Raw genomic sequence first — 22629 nt, forward strand, 5'->3', positions numbered from 1 at the left:
GCTGTGTGGAGGCCAGAGGTAGAAGTTGATGTCCTCTTCTGTTACTCTCTACCTTATTTTTTTGAGACAGGGTCTTTTACTGAAACTTGAGTCTGCCATTTCAACTAGGCTGGTTAGCTAGAATGACCCCCAAATCGTCCTGGGTCTGGCTTATCCCCAAGCCCCTACAAGCATTACAGACGTGTACCTCCATGCTCGCCTTTCTGCGGTGCTGGGAATCCTAATGCAGCTCCTTGTGTCTGTTCCCTACGGTCACATCATGTGGACAGCAGCTGGTGAGATGGCACTACTGTGGTCCCATAACGGGACGAAGAGTGAAGTTAAGGCTTGTAGGGAGTTGAGACTTGCCCAGGCTTAGTTACATGGGCTGGTTTGCCTTCTAGGATCTGTAGCTTACCAAGCTTGTATGTCTTAACTATATTTTGCCCCGCTTCTCAAAACCGTACTTGAATGTTCAACTGTGGAGGTCTGTTGTCTGGCAAGAGATCCGTAAAGATCCTTGCAGTTGGACTGTAGTTTGGAGACAGAATGTAGCCTTCAGGAAAAGTGTAATGGTCATGGCTAATAAGATGAATAAACATTAGAAAATTTGGGGGACCAGTAGACAGTGCTGGGTTTTAAGTTGAGGACTGTATGTATGCTAAATAGGTGCTCTCCCATGAGCTGTACACTTTGCCCAGTATATTTTCCGGAGAAAAGTCAGAGTTGGGGCATACTCTAGTACCTGTGCTTGAGGAATGGGATTGGAATCTAGTAGTTAGGCTGTTTTGCACCAAAGCTGAGAATCTGGACTATTAAAATGACATCAGAATTGTCTGTCAGAATTCGAGTACACTGATGGAGGTGTGTTTAAGGTAGCGGCAGGACAAGGAGGATTGTGGAGTGGTAACAAAGTGTCATTGCTTGCATCATTTATCAGTCATGTAACCATTCATCAGACGTGCTAAACCAGCCTATCCTTATAACCAGCTGAACTACTGGACTCATGGCTTAATGCCCTTTGCAATACCAAGTGCCATTATGTCCTGGTGGCTGATGACTTAACTGACCTGCTTGTCTGGATTCCTTAATTCTGGCTTTAAACTTAAAATTTGACCTCCCCTCCAAATCCTGCCTATCCACATTGCTCACTGTCTTCACAGAGGAAACACATCCACTGACCAGTAGCAATGCCTTTCAGTTCCTACAGAATGCAGAGTCTTTACCTCCAAAGTAAAACTACCTGAAAGGTGTTCTAGCCTTAGATTCCGTCATGGTTCAGTACTTAAATAATTTTTAAATTACTCTTTCTAGCGTTGAGATCATAATCATACTTTTCAGTTCATGGTTTCCTCTGAGATTCTGAACTATTAGAGAAGGAACCAAGGGTCTAAAGCTTGCGATCTCTTGAGCTGTACCTCAAGCCCCATTTTATGGTTCATTATTACTTTGGCTGTTGTGGACCGCCTTTTATTTGTTGGTCCCCAGGTGTTCATTTCCTTTTCTCCTGTTACTCCTTGGACAACAATTCTGATAGATTCTATTCTTTATTAGGCACTCCAATTCTTAAAGAATTAAACACTTTGAGATAGTTCAAAAAATTTTGGGGAGAAGCCATTTGAAGGTATCTGATGTTTCATTATTACTCTGAGTATTTTAGTGTGTGCCCTACAAACAAGGGTATTCTGTACACTCAGAATTATTATTAACAATCAAGAAACTAAAATGAAGATGGCTGTGATGATTAACGAACACATACTTATAATCTTACCAATTGGGAAGCCTAGGCAGATGGGTTGTTGTGAGTTTGGGGTTAACTTGGAATACAGAGCAAGGACCTCTATTCCTCTGCCTCCCCAAAAGAGAAAGTAAGGTTGAGATGTAAGTACCATTTAATACTCAGATCCCAAGAAGACAAGAAAAATAAGGAAAAAAAAAAAAAAAAAAAAGAAAAAAAAAACCAACTCATCCCCTTAAATTTGCCCTGTCACCGTCAGGTTATGGTAACAGAGGATGCACTTGAGTCTTGTGCTGCCTCTGGCGGTCCTGTCTGCAGAACCTTTGAGCACAGTAGCATTCCTAATCTTGCTCTAGACTTAATGACCTCGATGTTTGGTCATTATAATCACTTATTTTGTAGACTGTCTTTCAGTTGGAGTCTGTGGAATTCCCTCCCATTCCTTATGTCCTTAAGGTGGCACACCATTTCACGTCTCATTAATGGTAATGTGTCTGCCAGGCTTCTCCACTGCAGTCCCTTTTCTGTGTAATCATAACCTCTGGGTTTGAGGCCAGCCTGGCCTGTAGAGTGACCCTATCTCCAAAAACAACCTGTTCCTACTCAGCTCCCCTCTTTGCTCTCCTCTCCTCTCTTCTCTCTCTCCACTTGCCTGTCCTCCTCCCTCTTTGGAGATTGGGCTTCATGTAGCCCAGGCTAACCTCAAACTCTTATTCTTTCTGCCTCTATCTAACAAATGCTGGGATTCTAAGCATGACACATACCTTGTCCGACTTTCCATTTTTAGTTTTTAATTTTTGAGACAGGCCTCACTTTATGGCTCATTACGTGGAACTTGTTCTGTATCCCAGTCTGGCTTTGAACTTGGAACTCCTGCATCAGTCTTCTAAGTGCTGGGACTACAGCACTTCACTTTGTATTCACTTATTAAGGTCTCTAGAATTTCATTTCCTATTTTTATTTTTATTTATTTTTTGTTTTTTTCAAAACAAGGTTTCTCTGTGTAGCAGCCCTGGCTATCTTGGAACTCACTTTGTAGAGCAGGCTGACCTGGAACTCTCAGAGATCCAAGCTCACAGAGATCCACCTGCCTCTGCCTCCTGAGTGCTGAGATTAAAGGTTTGCATCACAGTGTCCGGCTCTTATTTCCTATTTTTTAAAAAGATCTATTTTATTTATTTATGAGTGTCTTGCTGCATGCATGCACCATGTGTGTGTCTGGTGTCTGCAGAGTCAGAAAAGGGTGTTGTATCCCCGGAACTGGAGACAAAGGCAGTTGTAAGCTACTGCATGGGGGTGTTAGGAGCCAAATCTCGGTCCTTTGGAAGAACAGTAAGCAGCTTAACCACGGAGCCTCTCTCTAGCCTCCACTGACTGTTATTCAAGTAGGTTGCATGCATATTACACTGGCATAAATGATCATGTTTAATTTTATTTTGTATATAACAGTATTAACATATGACTGAAATCCAGAAGGCCATATTCTAGAATGGCCACTAAATAGTTGCTGAATGTAAGTTCCACTATACTGTGACAAGTGGCGTTAAACAAGTTGCACAAAATGTGAGATGTTATTTCTGTCTTGGAGTTTCAGGAAATCCTCGTGATCTAAATCTGATCTGGTCTTGGAGGTAGTTTGCCGCCACCTAGTGGCAGTGGTCTGCCTCAGTGTAAAAATGTTAATGGGGACAACTCCAGCTGGCGAAGACTTCTAGGCACTGGCAGCGTTTTATGTGAGGTTTGTTGATGCCAGGTTCTTTGTCACAGTCCTGGAGGATTGGGCCAGGAAAAGACTGAGGACGAAAAAGGCCTTTTCTCTACCTCTTGCTTTCGAAGACAGATTTTTGTTTCCAGGACTTGACTTTGTGAGAATTGGAGTGAAGGTGGGTAGAAGTGCTATTCAGCCGGTGACTTTTACTTTATATTTAAAAATTGGGAGGCTGAGGACCTGGAGAATGGCTCAGGGTTATAAAAGTCTTTTAAAAATGGGATCTGAGAATATAGCTTAGTGGTAGAGCACTTGCCCAGAATGTAGGAGACCCTAGGGTCAATCTCTAATACCATACCCAAATTATTTTCTGTTTCTTCAGATTAGCATATGAATGGTGTGTGTGTGTGTGTGTGTGTGTGTGTGTGTGTGTGTGTGTTTTACTGGGACTCTACCCCAGTGTTTCACATGTACCAAATGCTCAAACTACAGACAAATTACAGGTGTGTACCACTACCACCAACTTGGAAGATAGCATTTTCAATTTTTTTTTATTCATGTATGTATTTTATGAGTGCTCTATCTGCATGTATACCTACAGGCCAGAAGAGGGCATCAGACCCCACTATTGATAGTTGTGAACTGCCATGTGGGTGCTGCAGATTGAACTCAGGACCTCTGGAAGAGCAGCCAGTACTTCTAACCAATAAGCCATCTCTCTCCAGCCTGGAAGACAGCATTTTAAAAAACAGAAATATTTAGCTAGGCCCGAAGACACATGCATGTAACTTACCCTAGCACTCAGAATGCATGTGTCTTCAGGCCAGCTAAATATTTTTTTTTTTTTAAGATTTATCTATTTATTTATTATGTATACAGAAGAGGGTGCCAGATCTCATTACAGATGGTTGTGAGCCACCATGTGGTTGCTGGGAATTGAACTCAGGACCTCTGGAAGAGCAGTCGGTGCTCTTAACCACTGAGCTATCTCTCAAGCCCTATTCTGGTTTTTAAAATGCTGTTTTCCAAGTTGCTGGTAGTGGCACATACCTGTAGTCTGTGTGAGCATTTGGATGTGGGGAATGAGAAGATCAAGAGTTCAAGGCCATCCATGGCTACTTAGCAAGTTAGAGAATTAGAGGCTAAGACAAACAGTAAGTAAATTATTTAACTGGGACTGGAGAGATGGCTCAGAGGTTAATTAAGAACATTGGCTTCTCTTTCAGAGAACCTGGGTTTGATTCACAGCATCTGCATGGCAGCTCACAACCATCTGTAACTCTATTCCCAGGAGATTTGATTCTGTCTTCTGGCCTCTGGGTACTGCATGCATGTGGTGCATAGACATAAATGCAGACAAAATAGCCATATACATAAAGTAACTATGTCCTTGTTTGGTTTGTGCTGTTGTAATTAAATACTCTGGGGAAAAAAAAGCAGCTTAGGGAAAAGAGTTTTTATTCCAGCTCACAATTCTAGCTTTACAGTCCTTGACTGGGAAAGTCAAGGCAAAGCCTGAAGCAGCTAGTCATATCACAGTTGAGAAGAGAGAAAAAAGAATGCATGTGATGTGAGCTTGTTCACCTTCTTGCTTGCTTAGGCTCAGCTTGAGTTCTCCATGGATACAGTTCAGGACTCTGCCTAGAGAATGGTGCCACCACCCACAGTAGGCTCTGTTTTCCCACATCAGTTAACTTAAGATGCTACATTGACAAGCTCATAGGCCAACTCGCTGTGAACTACTTCTCTTTGAGACTGTCTTCCTAGTTGATTCCAGGTTGTGTCAAGTTGATACTTAAAGCTAACCATCACAGCTTAGTTCTTTGAAAATTGATATATAGTGGTGTACATTTTGTGTGTGTGTGTGTGTGTGTGTGTGTGTGTGTGTGTGTGTGAGAGAGAGAGAGAGAGAGAGAGAGGAGAGAGAGAGGAGGGAGAGGGAGAGAGAGAGAGGCTGGGATTGAACTCTTGTACATGCTAGGCAAATGTGCTAATGAGCTATGCTTCCAGCTCTTTAAAAAGCATTTTAATTTTTTAAGATTATTTACTTTACCTGTGTTTGTGTGTCTGAGTGTCTGTGTGTGCATCACATGTGTGCAGGTGCTCATGGAGGCCAGAGCAAGGCATGTCCTGGAACTTGAGTTATGGATGATTCTGAGCTACTCGGATGTGAGTGCTAGGAACCAAATTCTCTGCCAGAACAGCAAGTGCTCCTCAGTGCTGCGCCATCCTTCTAGCACTTGTGTGTTTTGAGACAAGGTCTCTCTAAGTTACCCGGGTTGGTCTTAAATGTAGCAGGCTTTCCCTGACTGCCAGCCCCCAAATCGTGACGCAGAGACTTATTAGTTATGAATGCTCGGCCTTAGCTTAGACTTGTTTCTCAATAGCTTTTTAACTTAAATTAACCTGTTTCTCCTCTGTTTTGCCTCAGGGCTTTTTACCTTTCTTTCATTCTGTATGTCCTACTTTCCTGCTTCCTCCATGACTGCCCGCCTGGCTGGCCCCTGGCATCTCCCCTTCTTTCTCCCTTGTTCTTTCTGAGCCTAGATTCCTCCTACTTATTCTCTCTGTTCACCAGGCCTGCATAGCCATCTCCTGCCTAGCTATTGACCATTCAGCTTTTTAGGCCTTAGGTGCCTTAGGCAGGCAAGGCAAAACAAATGTAACACATCTTTACATAGTTAAACAAATGCAGCATAAACAAATGCAACACATCTTTACATAGTTAAACAAATGCAGCATAAACAAATGTAACACATCTTTGCCCAGTTAGACAAATATTCCACAACTGACCTTGAATTTTTTTTCTTTTTTTAATTTTTAGTTACATATGGGTCTGGTGGTGGTAGGTGGCACACACTTTTAATCCCAGCACTAGGGAGGCAGAGGCAGGCAAATCTCTGTGAGCTAAAACCAGCCTAGGAGATCTATGGAGCTAGTTCCAGGACAGCTAAGTCTACACAAAGAAACCCTCTTTCAAAATGCCAAAATAAAACAAAAATTATATATTTGTGGGTGAGTATATGCATGAGTGCAGGTGCCCATGGAGGCTAAAGGTGTTAGATCCCCTGGAGCTAGGGTTACAGGTAGTAACCCACAAGAGCAGCACTTCATTCATTCATTTATTATTTTTGGTTTTTCAAGACAGGGTTCTTCCATGGAGCCCTGGCTATGCTGGAACTCTGTAGACCAGGCTGGCCTTGAACTCAGAAATCTGCCTGCCTCTACCACCCAAGTGCAAAGGCATGTGCCACCACTGCCCAGCTGTAGTATATGTTCTTAATCCCTGGACCATCTCAATAGCTCCAAAATCTTGATTTTTTTATTCTCTTGCCTCAGCCTCCCCAGTAGCTGGGACTGAAGATATGTTAACCATGCTGGATTTGAATATTGAGTTTCTAATTAGAATCTCCAAACGTTTCTGTTCCACTCTAGGACTATGCCAGATCAAATCTGCTTTTTTTAGTTTATGGAAATGTTTGTCTCCCCACCTTCCTTCTTCCCAAGGGCTCCACTTTGTAGCCCAGGCTAGCCTTGAACTCAAGGTTACTTTTCCTCAGCTTCCCTGAATACTGGGATTATAGGTGTGCTTTCCTAAGCTTGTCTGTCATTTACTTTGAAAATACAGATGCTCCTGCCATGGTGGCATAAGCCTTTAATTGTAGCATTCTGAGGTAGAAGCAGGTGGATCTCTGAGTTTCAGGCCAGCCTGGGCTATGTTGTTTGGTGGAATATTTGCTTGCACTGACACTCCAAACTGCCAGTAAAGTTTACCTTGAACCAAAGAGGGACTAAGGAATGATCAGCTGACTCTGTCTCTCCATGTTTCCTAGATTGAAAAAGGCCAAGCATCTCTCTAAGCCCCTCCCTACTACTACCTTTGCGTCCCGCCCCCCATCTGAGTCCTCCAAAACCTCTATGGCTAATTCCAGTCAGCCAGTTGTTGACTCTGCTGCCTGATTCAAGGTAAACTTTATTGGTAGTCTCGGAATGTCAACATGAACAAAAATCCTGCAAAACAAAAAAATCCTGTAGAAACACCCTGTCTCAAAAAAATTAATTAAATAAATATAGATGCTTTTTAAAAAATTAATATGTTACTCATTTTTTTAAAAAAAAATTGCTGGATGGTGGTTGTGCATGCTTTTAAACCCAGCATTCGGAAGGCAGAGTCAGGAGGATCTCTGTGAGTTTGAGGCCAGCCTGGTCTACAGAGTGAGATCCAGGAAAGGCACCAAAACTACATGGAGAAACCCTGTCTTGAAAAACCAAAAAAAAAAAAAAAAAAAAAAAATTGTGTTTCTATGTGTGTGGGTGTGCATGGGCTATGATATACAAGTGTGGGTCAGAGAACAATTAGGGGAATTAGTGATTCAGTCTCCCAGGAGTTGAATCAGGTCATCAGGCTTGGTGGCAGGGACCTTTTTCTACCAAGCAGTCCATTGATGGAATGGGGTTGGGGCTTGAGGGTCTGAAGAGTTGGTTAAGAGCTCATGACATCTGTAACTCTAGTTCCAGGCTATCTGATGTCCTCCTCTTCTGCCTCTGTAGGCACTGGCCATGTGTGTGGTGCACCTGCAGACCAGGCAAGCGGATTTATCTCATCCTGGTCCACACAGTGAGTTCCAGGCCAGCCAAGGCTCTGTAATGAGACCCTGTCTTAAGAGAATGAAGATGCTTTCCCAGGGCTGACACTCAGATATTGGTGGACAGTTTATATTTAAAAATTTAAGGCTCACTGCTCAGATTTACTTTAGATATTTGCCCTGCCTCTTAGTTTTAGACCCCTAAGAGTATCCTGGCTTTTTGTTGTTGTTGTTGTTGTTTGTTTGTTTGTTTGTTATTTTGAGATACAGTCTCACTCTGTAGCCCAGGCTGTTCTGGAATTTTCCGTGTAGTTCAGGCTGGCCCCAGACTTATGGCATCTTACTGCCTTGTTACCTTTCTGCCAAGTGCTGGGATTATAGGTGTATGTTACCATATCCAATGAAGATACCCTGTTTGATAGACTAGGTTGTTTTCAAGGTATACATAAAATAATTTATGTGCAGTATTAAAATGGACTAAGAACATTCTAAGACTATGATGGACTCTTTGGTACTAGTTTCTTTCTTCCTGTCTTACATCCTTTTTTGGAAATTATACTGGAACTGTGATTTTGTTTCCCTTAAGTAGCTAAAGGTCAAAGTTTAGGTCTTTTGTGACACCGTGATTTTTGAGACTGCTTTTTAGGCTATTCTTCTGAAAGATTTTGGGTTCAAATAAGATACCATTTGGTTGCCTAATCTTGCCTTCATATTGAACATAAAATCTTTGTGACTGTGTAAGTTACTCTTTTCTTTCTTTTTTTTCCTTCCTTCCTTTCGTTTTTGAGACTGGGTTTCTCCTGGCTGTCCTGGAATTCACTCTGTAGTCCAGGCTGGCTTTGAACTTACAGAGATCCACCTGCCTCTGCTTCCCGAGTGGTGGGACTGAAGGGGTTTGCCATCACCACCTGGCAAGTTACTTCTTTCCCAAGTCATCCCGTTAAAATTCTTTTCATTGGAAATCAAACTTTCCCTGGTAGGTCAATAATAAGTGAGCCTTTTTCCTCTGACATCTTAACCTTTGGTCTAACTGAATTGTATTACCTTCCTTTTTTGTCTAATAACTAAAGGGTCTTTCCCCTGATTGTCCATTATGTAACCCTCTGTGGCCTTGAAGTTGGGGGAGCCCTCTGTCTCTGATTCTCAAGTGCTGGGATTGCAGGCATATCCCATCATGCCTAGCTGTTTTTCTGTTTTGTAGTGCTAGGGCCTTGTGCGAGACACTCCCATCCCCTCTTCTGGCATCAGTGATTGGTTACGAATGGCATGTACCTTTTTGGAAGAGGGATGATCCTACATGTGATAATGGGAAGGCATATATTCTCTACCTTTATTCTTTGCAACTCTAGTTAAAACATGAGCAGCAACAGCCTTTTCATTTGTTCATTCCTGAATTTACATATATTTGAAATCAGAATAATCACAAATATGTGGTTATATAGCATCAGGTTTCCAGTGTTTGCTTGTCTGACGTAGAGTTTTCTTTCTGGAGGTGGTGTGTTAAAAAAAGACCATGAGCTACCTTGTTACATTTAACAATCTATTCTTCAATAATTAGGTAATGTTAGGCAGCATGTTCTAACTTAATCCTCTGCCAGTTTAATTTGTTTTCTGTATCTTAAAAAATGCTACTTTTCTAAAGAGATGGCGTATTTGAACTTGGTTACTGTTTGAATAGATTGGTGAAGGGATGTGAAAACTTAGTTATATTTATAGTTTTTTATCTGAATGACTGTTAGCAGAGATAACCATTGTGTAGTTTCATTTTCTGTACTAAAATCTACTGGTTGTCATTTCGTCTGATAAATTGTCAAGAGTTAGAGATTTCTTGTTTTTTCTCTTTTGCCACTGCTTTTATTTTAGAGTTAGTCTAATTCTCCTCAGTTGTCCTTCATAGCCCCTTCCTGGGAGTCTGGGTCTAGTGTGTAGTGCCAGTCAGGCACACAGGAGGAGAGTGTGTGGGCACACCACTATTCGTTCCTTACTGTGGGAAACTTGACACTTGATGTGGATTTCCTTCTGCCTGCCTGGCTTTTTCCTGTGCTCATTATTCCCCACTGGCATATTACTCTACATTTTCAAACTGTTGGCTCGCTGTGTAAGAGGCTCTTTTCATATAGACTTTTCAAGTTCTTAGTCCATGAACAGCCTGGTGAATAGTATACTGTATTTCTTCTTTTTGGCTCATTCATTCAGGTCCTTTGGTGTAAGTGGCTTTTTGTATTTATGTCTCACATTATAAAATTATTTTCTTACAGTATGTTTGCTTTCTTTTGTCAGGGTTACTCTTTGTAGCTCAGGCTGGCCTTGACTTTGGCAATCCTCCAATCTCAGCCTTCCAGTTGTTGGGATTACAAGTATATACCAATGTGCCAAGTTTATTTTTGAGATAGGATGTTGTTTCATATCTTTGACTTCTTCTAAACTCTATCCTTCTTTTCCATCTACAAATTCTGGTATAGGCATGTGCCAGTAAGCCATCTGGTTCATAGGCTTTAGTATTTATATATTTTGCTTCTGCTGTTATTTTTACTTGTTTTTTTTTGTTTTGTTTTGTTTTGTTTTTCGAGACAGGATTTCTTTGTGTACCTTTGGGCCTGTCCTGGAACTCACACTGTAGCTCTGTAGCCCAGACTGGCCTCTAACTCATAGAGATCTGCCTACCTCTGCCTCCCAAGTGCTGGGATTAAAGGCATGTGCTATTTATTAAAAATGATCCTTTCTTCTTTGGATCTCTGTGAGTTCAGCACCAGCCAGGGCTGCACAGTGAGACCCTGTTGCAAAAACAAAACGGAGAGGAACTATCATCCTTTTTCACTGAATTGAAGTGGTGTCTTTGTTATAAAGTAGGTGACTCTGTACAAGTGGGTGGTATGTGTCTGCACACACTTCTCTTACATTTGTCTGTTTGTCCTTGTACCTTTGGCAGTCTTAATTACTATAAAGTCTTGAAATCTAATATATATTCAGGTTTATTATTGTTTCTCTTTTGTTTTGATGTTTGGTTAGTTTTTTTTTTCTTTCTTTTTTTTTTTTCTTTTCTTTTATTTTACAATACCATTCAGTTCTACATATCAGCCACAGGTTCTCCTGTTCTCCCCCCTCCCACCCCCTCCCCTTACCCCCAGCCCACCTCCCATTCCCACCTCCTCTGGGGGTTGGTTAGTTTTTTGAGACAAGGTTTCTCTGTGTAGCCCTGGCTGTCCTGCAGCTGGCTCTGTAGACCAGGCTGGCCTCTAACTCACAGAGATCCACCTCCCTGTGCCTCCCAAGTGCTGGGATTAAAGGTGTATTTTGTTTCTTATTTCAAGATTGTTTTGTCTACTCTTGTCCATGTGAAGTTTTTGTGGAACTGATGATCAGACCTAGAACTTTGAACATGCTAAGTAGCCACTGGACTACATCCTCACTCATTCATTGAAGTTTTAATATCATTTTGTTAGTTTCCAAGTGACTCTGCAGGGTGTATATATAATTTAATATGTGTACAGTTTATCTGTATACCATGTGCATTCAGTGCCATTGTAGGCCTGAAGAGGGCATTGGATTCTCTGGGACTAGAGTTACAGATGGTTCTGAGTCACTTTGTGATGCTAGGAATAGAACCCGGGTCCTCTGGAAGATCAGCTAGGGCTCTTACCTGCTGAGCCATCTCTCCAACCTCCTTTGCTTAGATTTTTTTTTCTTACATGTGTTGTTGGGATTAAGTACACCTCCATGCCCATTGTATGTGCGCACACCTGTGTATGCTGGAGTACATATGTGTGGGGACAAGCTGGAGTGAATGGGATTTTTGCATTGGAAAATGGACATTTTAATGACAGTTGTTCAATCTGTGTGTTTTATTTATCTCTGCACTTATTTATTTAGGTCTTTATTTTAGAGACAGGTTTGATTATGTAGCTTAGACTTATTCTTCCTGCTTCAGTCTTTTGTGATAGGACTTCAGGCATTTGCTACCTCACTCATGTAGACAAATTTCTAAATGGTTTTATTAAATAAAAAACACAGACCCAAATATAGGGATGAAAGCCTTAGATCAGGGAAATAGAGAAAGCCACCAGCCAACCTTACCTCACCAACCCTGCAGCTTCCAAATGTGCCAACTTCCTGTCTACCCAGGTTTTTATTGCCTTGTTGTTCTGCCCTCTCATTGGCTATCTTAGCCCAGCTCCCTCACTTCCTCTTCCTATCCAACTCTGTCACTTCCTGTCTGTCTGTACAGACCTCCAGGCCTTGATGGTTGGTACTGGGATTAAAGGTGTTTGTCACCACACTTGGCTCTGTTCCCTAGTGTGGCTTGAACACACAGGTCCTGCCTGCTGAGGGATTAAGGGCATGTGCTGCCTGACTTCCTGTTTGCCTAAAATGGGTGACCTTTTCCCCTCATCTCCAGGCAAACTTTATTAAAGTACAAATAAAATATCATCACATTTCTTTTTTTTGTCTAAAAAATTTATTTTTAAAAATAAGTTATAACTAATATAAGAAAAACTATATACAATAAGTACAATAACTATATACAATATATACAAGCAATCAATACAGCAACAATGTCTAGTTCATTTGCATTGACAAATTCAGAGAAAATATTCCATTATCTATCCTATTTTGGTGAGTCAAGAATATACCTAATTCACTTTCTATCCTGCCTTGTATTACCAACAGAAAACTATCTTATAATGTCTTTCAAACTTATACACTTTACACCTCCTTAGTGAGTTTCTTTTCTGAATTTCTTAACAAGGGAAATTGTTAACTACAACTATCTAATCTTCAACTCCCTCAGAGACCCAAGAAGGAAATAATATTACCTAGTAAACAGGAAGTGCAAACAAGTGACTTCCAAAAAATGAGTTATGACAGAAACAGCCAGCTGCCTGGACAGTCACCCAAGGTTTCTCCACAACGTTAGGGCATCATCTTCAGCCTACAGGCTTAGTGTATCTGACAGACTCATTTGTGAAGTAGGATGTACACAAGGCCTACAGCTCGATCTCACATTGGGTGAGAGTAGTCCATGTACCAGATAAACTCGAATTCCACCAAAGTCTTGCCATGATTCAGGATTTTAAATTCTGGAAATTGCTGGTGTTTTTGGAATTTGGCTGCCCATTCTTCTCAGCTTATGGGTGGCTTCATCTCCTTTATTAAATGCCAGTCTACCACTGAGAGGTTAGACTGGGTCAGTCTAGTTACTCCTTCAAGAATAACTGTTTCAGCTGCTGTTCCACTGCACACCGGAAGCCATCGGTCCACTGCCTGTTCAGCTGCCTTCGAAGAAAGGGGCACTGCACCTTTTCCAGAATGCAAAGCTACTTCAGCAATGGTGCCATATTGTCCTGGCCTCAGAGGACACCTGTTGCCAAAGCTGCAACCACACTTGTCTTGGCAAGGATCGGTAGTCCTTTGTTTTGTGTCCTGTTTGTCCATTTTGAATAGCATACTGTCAGCAGTCGATGTGAGGGCACTTTGTTGCCCAGTGGCTAACTTTTGCCACAGTGAAAGTTAACTCCATATGCATTTTCTTAAATGCCCATATCTTCTCTGAAGTAGATTGGTGTTGCCAGGAGCAGATGTGTCTCATAGTCATAAAGAAAGAAAAAAATGTATGTTACTAAAACATTTTAAATGCCATATTCTGTAGATCTCTGAAGGGTTTGAAGATGACCTGTCCATCTAAAATATATCTCTGCTTGACCTTGAAAACATACCTAATATGACTACAAGTTTGATTGTAATGTCTAACTACTTACTTTCATTTCTTTATATCCTAATAGTTGGTAATAATAACATTCAAGGATTAGCAAATTGCATTATATTGTTAAATGAACTGTATAGGTACAATGTCTTGAACAAGATTAGAAATATATGTACAGCATTTTCTAACAATATTAATCTCAATATATATAATTTGTATACAACATATAAAAATCCAATCCAATGTAAAGTACTTAAAACTAGTAGTTGTCTTTTAAAAGTAGATTCAGTGTTCTACCTTTTTATCTGTATCATGTCTGTATCCTCTCTTTTTTCTTTTCAGAGTAGATTCAATAATCTACCCTTTATTCTATCATTTCTATATCTTTTTTGAGTAGATTCAATAATCTACCTCTTACCTATATCCTTTTTCCCCCCAAACAAGAATCTTAAATCTAATTTCCTTTGTTTAGCCCCTTTCCTGACCATTAACAATAACAACTTAAAACCAACCATCCTAAACAATGACAATTATCCCAAACCCAAAATCCATTGAAAGACCAGCAGGAAGTAGCATGAGAAGCTACATCCAAATTCCCAAAATATAAATGTTTATTTTTATTTAAAGAGGGTTGATTATAAATGATGAATGCAATCTCTTTGTAAAGAAGAAAAGGGGACATAGATATGATAGGATAAAGAGTAACTAACAACTTGTTTAAAATGTTTTGCATTGCTATGGATTTTAGTTTATTGATACAAATTTAAAGTTAATTTTGTTATACTGTATGTATATTTCTACTCTTATTTAAGGTATTATGTTTGTATAGCTCATTTACAGTTGTAGTGTATAATTAAATACAGATTAATAATTAGTCTCCATGATAATCAAACTTGTCATATTAAGTTTTTTAGATATATGTAGATATATTTCAGTTAGGTAGGTAATCTTCAAACACTTCAAAGACCTACAGAATATGGCATTTAAAATGTTTTAAAAACTTAGACTTTCTGAACAGTGAGACACATCTGCTTCTGAAAGCACCAATTACTTCAAGGAAGATGATGGGCATCGAAGACACTCCATATGGAGTTTATCAATTCTTCTTGGCAAAAATAGCCATTTGGGCAAGAAACTGTTCTTGCCTGGATTGCTGATAAAATGTATAAATTGGACATGCAGGACACATAGGAAAATGACCACTGAATTTGCCAAAACAAGGTGAAATGGTCCTTCAGGTTCCGCTTTGCAGAAGAAACTGCCAGATATTCTACAGGACACAGACAGAAGTGACTGAGAGACTCTAGGCCTGTAGGCTCAAGAATGGATACCCCAATGTTACAGAAGAACTTTGGGTAACTGTCCAGGTAGCCAGCAGTCTCTGTCATTCTAGATTTTTGGAAGTTGCTTACAATGCTCTTCCTGTTTACTTAGGTAATATTGTATCCTTCTGAGGTCTTTGATGTAGTTGAAGACTAGATAGTTATAATTATGGTTTTCCTTGGTTTTGATAGGAAATAAGGTAGATTTGAAACCTTGAACTCACAAATATAGGATAGATAGGATATCTTCTTTGATTTTTGCCAAATACAAATAGACTAAATATTATAACTATAATTCTTGCTTGATAGCTGTTTTGTTATATGTAATTTTACTATGTTAAAGTTAAAACCTTACTTTTTAATTAAACATAAAAGGGGAAATGCTGTGGGATAATGCTTTTGTACACTGGTTTAGTAAAACACTGATTGGCTAGTAGTCAGGCAGGAAGTATAGGTGGGATAAGCAGACAAGGAGAATTCTGGGAAGAGGAAGGCTGAGTGGAGAGATGCCAGCAAACCACCCAAGGAGCAACATGTAATTGGACACAGGTAAAGCCACGGAACATGTGGTGATACATAGATGAATAGTAATGGGTTAATTTAAGATATAAGAGCTAGCTAGCAAGAGGCCTGCCATAGACTATACAATTTGTAAATAATATAAGCCTCTGTGTGTTTACATGGGTCCCAGCAGCTGTGGGACTGGCGGGTGAGAGAGATTTGTCCTGACTGCGGGCCAGGGGACAGAGGAAAACTTCAGCTGCACACTCATTTAAAAAATTCATCAGCAAGCATGGTTGTGCATGCCCTTAATCCCAGCAGATGCAGACACAGGTGGATTTCTGTGAATTCATGGTCAGTTTGGTCTACATAGTGAGATTCTAGGGCTACATAATGTCTAAACAAACAAATTCCCCATGAATATTTTATAGTCTTCAGCATAGAATCACAGTTAGTTATCCTTGTAGATTTATTCTTAGGGTGCAGGATACCCACTCTGTAGTGGAGGGTGACCTCGAATTCCCTGCTTTAATCTCCTGTATGTTGGGATTAAGTGCACCACCATGCCCATTGTCTGTATGCATACATGCACATTTTTTGCAAGTGCAAGTGCATGTGTGTGGGCACAAATTCTCGTGTGTGTAAATGTGTGTTTGGAGGTCAGAGGTCATGTCAGATGCCCTCTTTAATCCTGACCACAGCCTTACCACCAGGAATATGCCCAGTCTTAATTACTCCCCATCCAAGTAATTGTTGCTCAAATAAGAGTTGTTTTTTTTTTTTTTTTTAATTTGCCTTGTTTTTTAGTGGTTACACTAATTACTCACTTTGATAAGTTTATTCTTTTGAGTCTTGTACATTCTTAAACATTTGTGTGGTTTTGGTTCTTTTGAGGTAAGGGTCTTGTTTTGTAGCCCAGGCTGGCCTAGCCTGATGCTCTAGATACCCTGTCTCTTGTTTCCTGAGTGAAGACAATGTTGACATTCTTACATCTGAAAATACACACCTTGTAATTGAAGTATAGTTTTGCTAGATTGAATAATTTTTCTGCAGACTGTTGAAAGCATGTGTTGTTTCTAGTATTGCTGTTGAGACATCTCTTACAAGTATTTTTTTCTTTGTCTCAAAAAACCAAAAAAAGAAAAACAAAAAACAAACAAAAGCAACCAAAAAAAACCTTCAGTTCTCTTGCCTCAGCCTCCTTAGTGTCAGGAATACAGTTATGCCCACCTTCTTTATGGAACGGACATTTTTATTACATTTTAATTTATGTGTGCATATGATGTGTGTGTGTGCTGTCGCTCTGTGAGGAGGTCAGAGGGCACATGCAGGAGTTGTTCTCTGCTGCACCACTTGTGTTTGTGGACGGACCTCAGCTTGTCAGGCTTGGTGGCAAGTGTCGGTAGCCAGTAAGCCCTCCCGGACGGGCTCTCTGGAATCTTACAGTTTTACAAAGATTTGCCCTTTGGGTTTTTCTCCTTCCTTCCAGCTGTTGTGTTTTGCATTAATGGGAAACATGCTACTGTGATCTAATTCATTTTTATTTCTTCCCTTCCAAGACTGTCTCTCTCTAAGTAGTTCTAGAACTATGTAGACCAGGCCGGCCTGGAACTCACAGAAACTTGCCTACCTCTGCTCAAGTGCTGGATTAAAGGTGTGCACCACCATGTCTGGCTTTTATTTTGTTTTTAATCTTCAGTTATAATGAATTTTAAGCTTCCTAGATTGTTCTTTTAATGAAAACTTTCTCATTTTTAAAATTTCACTGTATCTTTTAAGTTTTTTTTTATTTAATAATTTTTTGTGTATAGATATTTTGTCTGCATGTATGTCTGTGCGTCACGTGTATGTAATGCAGTGCCCACAGAGGCCAGAAGAAGGCATTGGATCTCCTGGGACTGGAAGTACAGACAATTGTGAGCTGCTGTGTGGGTGCTGGGAATCAAACCCCAGTCCTCTGGAAGAGCAGCCAGCCCTGTCAACTGCTGAGCCATCTCTCCAGCCCCTAATTGCACTTGTTTGTTCATCCCATTCATTTCATTCATTCATTGTGGTTTTTCTAGACCGAGTTTCTCTGTGTCCCTGGCTATACTAGTACTAGCTCTGTAGACCAGGCTGGCCTCTAACTCACAAAGATCCACCTCCCGGTGTCGAGTGCTGGATTAAAGGCAAGAGCCACCTGACCTAAAGTTTTTTTTTTAAAGTGTGTGTGTATGTATGTGTGTATTTTATATTTTCATAATATATAAAAATATATTTATAAAACATTATCATCATATATATTTATATAAATAAATTGAAGCTTATCCAGGCATGGTGATGCACACCTCTGGCCCCAGCACTTGAAAGGCAGAAACAGACAGCTCTCTGTGAGTTACAGGCTGGCCATGGCTACTATAATGAGGCCTTGTCTAAAAAAAAGAAAGAGGAAAAGTAAAAGTGTAGAGATTTAAATAGGGTTAATAAATTGTCAGGGCCCAAACACAAAGCCTTTGTTCCATTGTCCTATCTTTTCATTGTTCCTCCTTGTCTTAGTGAGGTTTCTATTGCTGTGACTAGACATCATGACCATGAGCAACTGTTGTGAAGGAAAACATTTAACTGAGGTGACAGCTTTTAATGTAGAGGTTCAGTCCATCATCACGGCAGGGAGCAGAGCAGTGTACAAGCAGACTTGGTGCAGGCTACATCGTGATCAGAAGGCAACAGGAAGTGGACTCAGTGCCACACAGAGGGAAGCTTGAGCAAGATAGCCCTCAAATCCACCCCCACAGTGACTACACACTTCCTCCAGCAAGGCCATACACACTTCCTCCAGCAAGGCCATGCCCACTCCACAAAGCCACACCTCCTAATAGTGCCCCTCAATTCTGGGGGCCGTTTTCTTCCAAACCACCACACTCTTACCTCCTTCTCCCCTTACCTTGATGGAAATGGTTTGAGACACTTAATACTTTTTACTTTCTGTTAGGATTTGATGTGTATGAGACAGGGTATAACTATGTGTTCCAGGCTGGCCAGAACTCAAAACCTGTGTCAGTTTCCAAGAACGATTTGTGGCTTGTGCTATCTTGCTGACTCCGTTAGTCCTTCAGCCATAGTTTTCTATAATCCTGTTGAAAAGAGCTAATTTAAAATCTTCAATAGGGGCTGGAGAGATGGCTCAGAGGTTAAGAGCACTGACTGCTCTTCCAGAGGTCCTGAGTTCAATTCCCAGCAACCACATGGTGGCTCACAACCATCTGTAACGAGATCTGGTGCCCTCTTCTGGCCTGCAGTCATACATGCTGTATACATAATAAATAAATAAATCTTTAAAAAAAATAAATAAAAAACGCCTTTAATCCCAGCACTCGGTGGGAGAGGCGGGTGGATCTCTGTCAGTTCAAGGCCAACCTGGTCTACAGAGTGAGTTCCAGGAAAGGCTCCAAAGCAATATAGAGAAACCCTGACTCGAAAAACAAAAACAAAAACAAAAAAATCTTCAGTAGGGGCTGGAGAGATGGCTCAGCAGTTAAGAGCACCTGCTGATCTTGTGTAGTTTTGCACCCAAATTGGGCGTTCACAACTACCTGTAATTCCAGTTTCAGGAGACCTCCGATACCCTCTCTGGCCTCCATGGACACTCCCTTCACATGCACAAATCCACATACAGATACACACGTGTTCGAGTGCATCTAGGCACTCATGTGCACACCCCTCTTCCCCTTTAACTAAAAATCCCTTAAAAATATTTAAAAATTTAATTCTGTATGAGTGTTTTTCTCACATGTATGTCTGTGCATCACATATGAGTGTTTTTCTCACATGTATATCTGTGCATCACATATGGGTCTGTCAGAAAGTCAGAGCCCCTGAAACTAGAGTAATGGCCAGGTGTGGGCTGCCATGTGGGTGCTGGGAATTGAGCCCAGATCCTCTGCCGAGAAAGTGTTCGTGACCACTGAGCCATCTCTCCTTCTCCGAAAATAAAATTTTAAAAAAATTAAAAATCTTCAGGAAATTTAGCCAGGATTTTAATTTCAAATAATCGCTTGCTCCTCTCCCTTTCTCTCTGTATTTTTATGTCTTACATAATTATATGGTCATTTAAAGTTATTTTTTGCATATAATATATGTAAATTATGGTTTTTTTCCAGTTATTTATGCATGTGTTTGTGTGCGTGCATGTCTCAATGTGACGATTGGAGCGCACCGTAATGGGGTTGGTTCTCCCTACTACGTGAGCTCACACTTAGGTTGCCAGGTGTAATGGCCATTGCCTTTACCCGTCTCAGCCCTCTCACTAATACGGTTTTTAAAATTGAACATTTAGTGTGCTTGTTATCATTGTTAGCTTGCCTAGTAATTTTAACCTAGTTGTCTAAAGTCTATGTTCTTTTTCATGTGTGGCCAATGAATTCAGTTTAATGTATGCTGATGATTGTATAGAGATAGCTTTGATTTACTTGGGATTTGTGGAGTGTGCCTGTGCGTGCGTGCGTTAGGGAACACTTCTAACATTGAGCCAAGTGGTTGACAGCTTGGCCTTAGGCTTCAGTTCTTGCTTGCACAGGGAGAAATGTGAGCTTCCTGATCCTTGTTGGGCATGCACATCACTCTGTACATACACACGACCCACACACTGGTATGGTATTCTAAATTCATAGGAAATTTTCAGAACTTTTCAAAGTCATGGGCATCTCAGAGCCTAGTTTTGTCTTCCAGGTTTGTTTTTTTTTTTTTTCTCTGTGTAGCTTTGCGCCTTTCCTGGAACTCACTTGGTAGACCAGGCTGGCCTCAAACTCACAGAGATCCACCTACCTCTGCCTCCCGAGTGCTGGGATTAAAGGCGTGCGCCACCACTGCCCAGCAGGTTTTTTTGTTTTTATTTGTTGTTGCTGTTGTTATGTGTGTGTTTTTCTCACTGCGTAGGGTACTTGTAAACTTTAATAATTGTAGGCAGTTGTTTTCAACAAAAGCCATAAGTGGAACTGTTTGCGTGACTGCCCTGCTTCAAATCAGATGAAATAGACATCTCTCTGCAAGTGGAGTTTGTTGTTTTTCTTTTTTCTTTTCTTCTTTTTTGGTTTTTCGAGACAAGGTTTCTCTGTGTAGTTTTGGTGCCTGTCCTAGATCTCGCTCTGCAGACCAGGCTGGCCTTGAACTCACAGAGATCCACCTGGCTCTGCCTCCTGAGTGTTGGGATTAAAGGAGTGTGCCCCTGCCGCCCGGCCTGCAAGTGAAGTGTTTAGAACACAACTATAAATAATGACAGTTCCTGGGGTGGGAGGTGGTGTCGTCACGGGGCTGAGCAGATTTCAGAAGGTCACTTCTCCCTACCAGCTCTGTCGCCGTCACCCCACATTCCACCCACCTTATTTTTTTAGGTTGAATTTGTAAAATATTTGTTTTAGGTTTTTTTTTTTTTTTTTCAATAACAGATTGGACTAGATTTAGTTAAACCATAAAACTTGTTCTTATGAAGCTCTGCCGTTTTTTGTGAATAGCCTCTGAAAAGTGACGCACACTTTGGGTCTTTTAATTTTTTTCTCTTTTTTTTTTTTTTTTTTTGGACAGTGTCTTGCTGTATAGCTGGCGTTGGTCTAGAGTTTGTCAGTCCTTCCGTCTTAGCATCCTGAGTGCTGGTATCACAGAGCTGTGTGCTACCATGCTCGGCTTGGACCATTTTTCTAGAAGTGTGAAATAGTTGATCTTTATAAAGTTTGGGAACTTTTTTTCATTGCTTTTATAACAGAACTCATATGGATCCTTAGTTTGGATTTTAAAAAAAAAATCTATGTTTTATTTTATGTGTATGAATGTTTTGCCTGAATGTATGTATGTCTGTGCACAACATACATGCAGTGAGGAGGTCAGAAGAGGGTGTCAGATCTCCTGGTTTGGAGTTACAGACAGTTGTGAGCCATCATGTGGCTGCTGGAAACTGAACCCTGGGTTCTCTGCGAAAGCAGACAGTGCTCTTACCCCCTGAGCCGTCTCTCCAGTCCCCTCCCCCTTTTTATATTTCTTAGTATTTTAAATATGAGATCTTTCCAAGAACATATATTGTAAAGTTTTATATCAAAAGAGCAAGGAATAGCCTAACTGTCCCAAGGTAAAAAAAACCCCTTTGTCCTGATAGTGCTAGATTTGAACTAGTCTTAACTGCTTAAGATTTTCATTCAGTTATTTAAGACGTTTGAGGCATCAAGAATGATTTTTGTGTGTAATGTTTTTTTCAGTTTTGAATGATAATAGGATTGTAGTAGTCTTCCTTGTGTGAATACTTGAAACTCCATTAGTTGTTCTTGAAGATTACAGACAGATCGGCCGTTCGGTCCCTTTCCACCATGGCTCTTTTAAGATTAGGGCCTGTTCTTTTGGATTACTATTTGAGAACGTTACGGGTTCATGCCTGAATACAGAGGCTAAGAAAACATGTCATATGTTTATATTAACCAGTAGAGTAATTAAATAAAGCTCACACACAAAAATTAAGTTTTTAAAGAAAAAGAAAAAACCCCTTTTGAAAGAAATGATTCGTGTGTGGTGGTGCGTACCCATAATCCTAGTTACTACACGGGTGGGCAGGAGGACTCCAAGTTTAAGGCTAGCCTGGGCTAAGGGCTCATCTGTTTATGTATGTCATCAAATATTGTGCTAACACTAATAATCACACTTAGAGAATATTTTATTTTATTTATGTTTTAAAATATTGGCTGCTTCATGAATTGGATATCTTCCTTGGGTAGGGTCCATATTAGTCTTCTCTGTAGCATTCCAATTTTATTATATGTGCTGCCAAAACAGGTCCTTCTGATACTGTCTACTGTAGTACAGGCTGCCTCTGAGCTTACTGTGTAGCTGGAAGTGACTTTGAACTTTTGGTACTCTATCTTTTTCTCCCAAATTGTAGATGTGTCCCACCATGGCTAACTTTTTGTGGTTTTGAGACAATCTTATGGTTTTGAGACAATCTTATGTGGCCCAGGCTGGCCCCACATAAGAATATTTTATAATAAAAAATGTTCATGATATGATACAGGCAAAAACAGAATACGAAAACAGGGGAAAAAAAACAACAAAAATTGAGTATATTCACATCTTGAGGT

General features: G+C 40.5%; 1 protein-coding gene and 1 non-coding gene across 3 annotated transcripts in view; one reads left to right on the plus strand and one right to left on the minus strand.

Moving 5' to 3' along the window:
• Ube2r2 (ubiquitin conjugating enzyme E2 R2) overlaps positions 1–22629 on the plus strand; it is an 85100-nt gene that overhangs the window by 26551 nt on the left and 35920 nt on the right. The gene's annotated exons all lie outside the window — the stretch shown is intronic.
• Positions 22226–22327, minus strand: LOC114703292. The gene has a single exon (XR_003736115.1). It is a non-coding gene; the product is annotated as a U6 spliceosomal RNA (small nuclear RNA).

Source organism: Peromyscus leucopus, chromosome 2 (assembly GCF_004664715.2).
Source record: "Peromyscus leucopus breed LL Stock chromosome 2, UCI_PerLeu_2.1, whole genome shotgun sequence".
In the NCBI taxonomy this organism is placed as follows: domain Eukaryota; kingdom Metazoa; phylum Chordata; class Mammalia; order Rodentia; family Cricetidae; genus Peromyscus; species Peromyscus leucopus.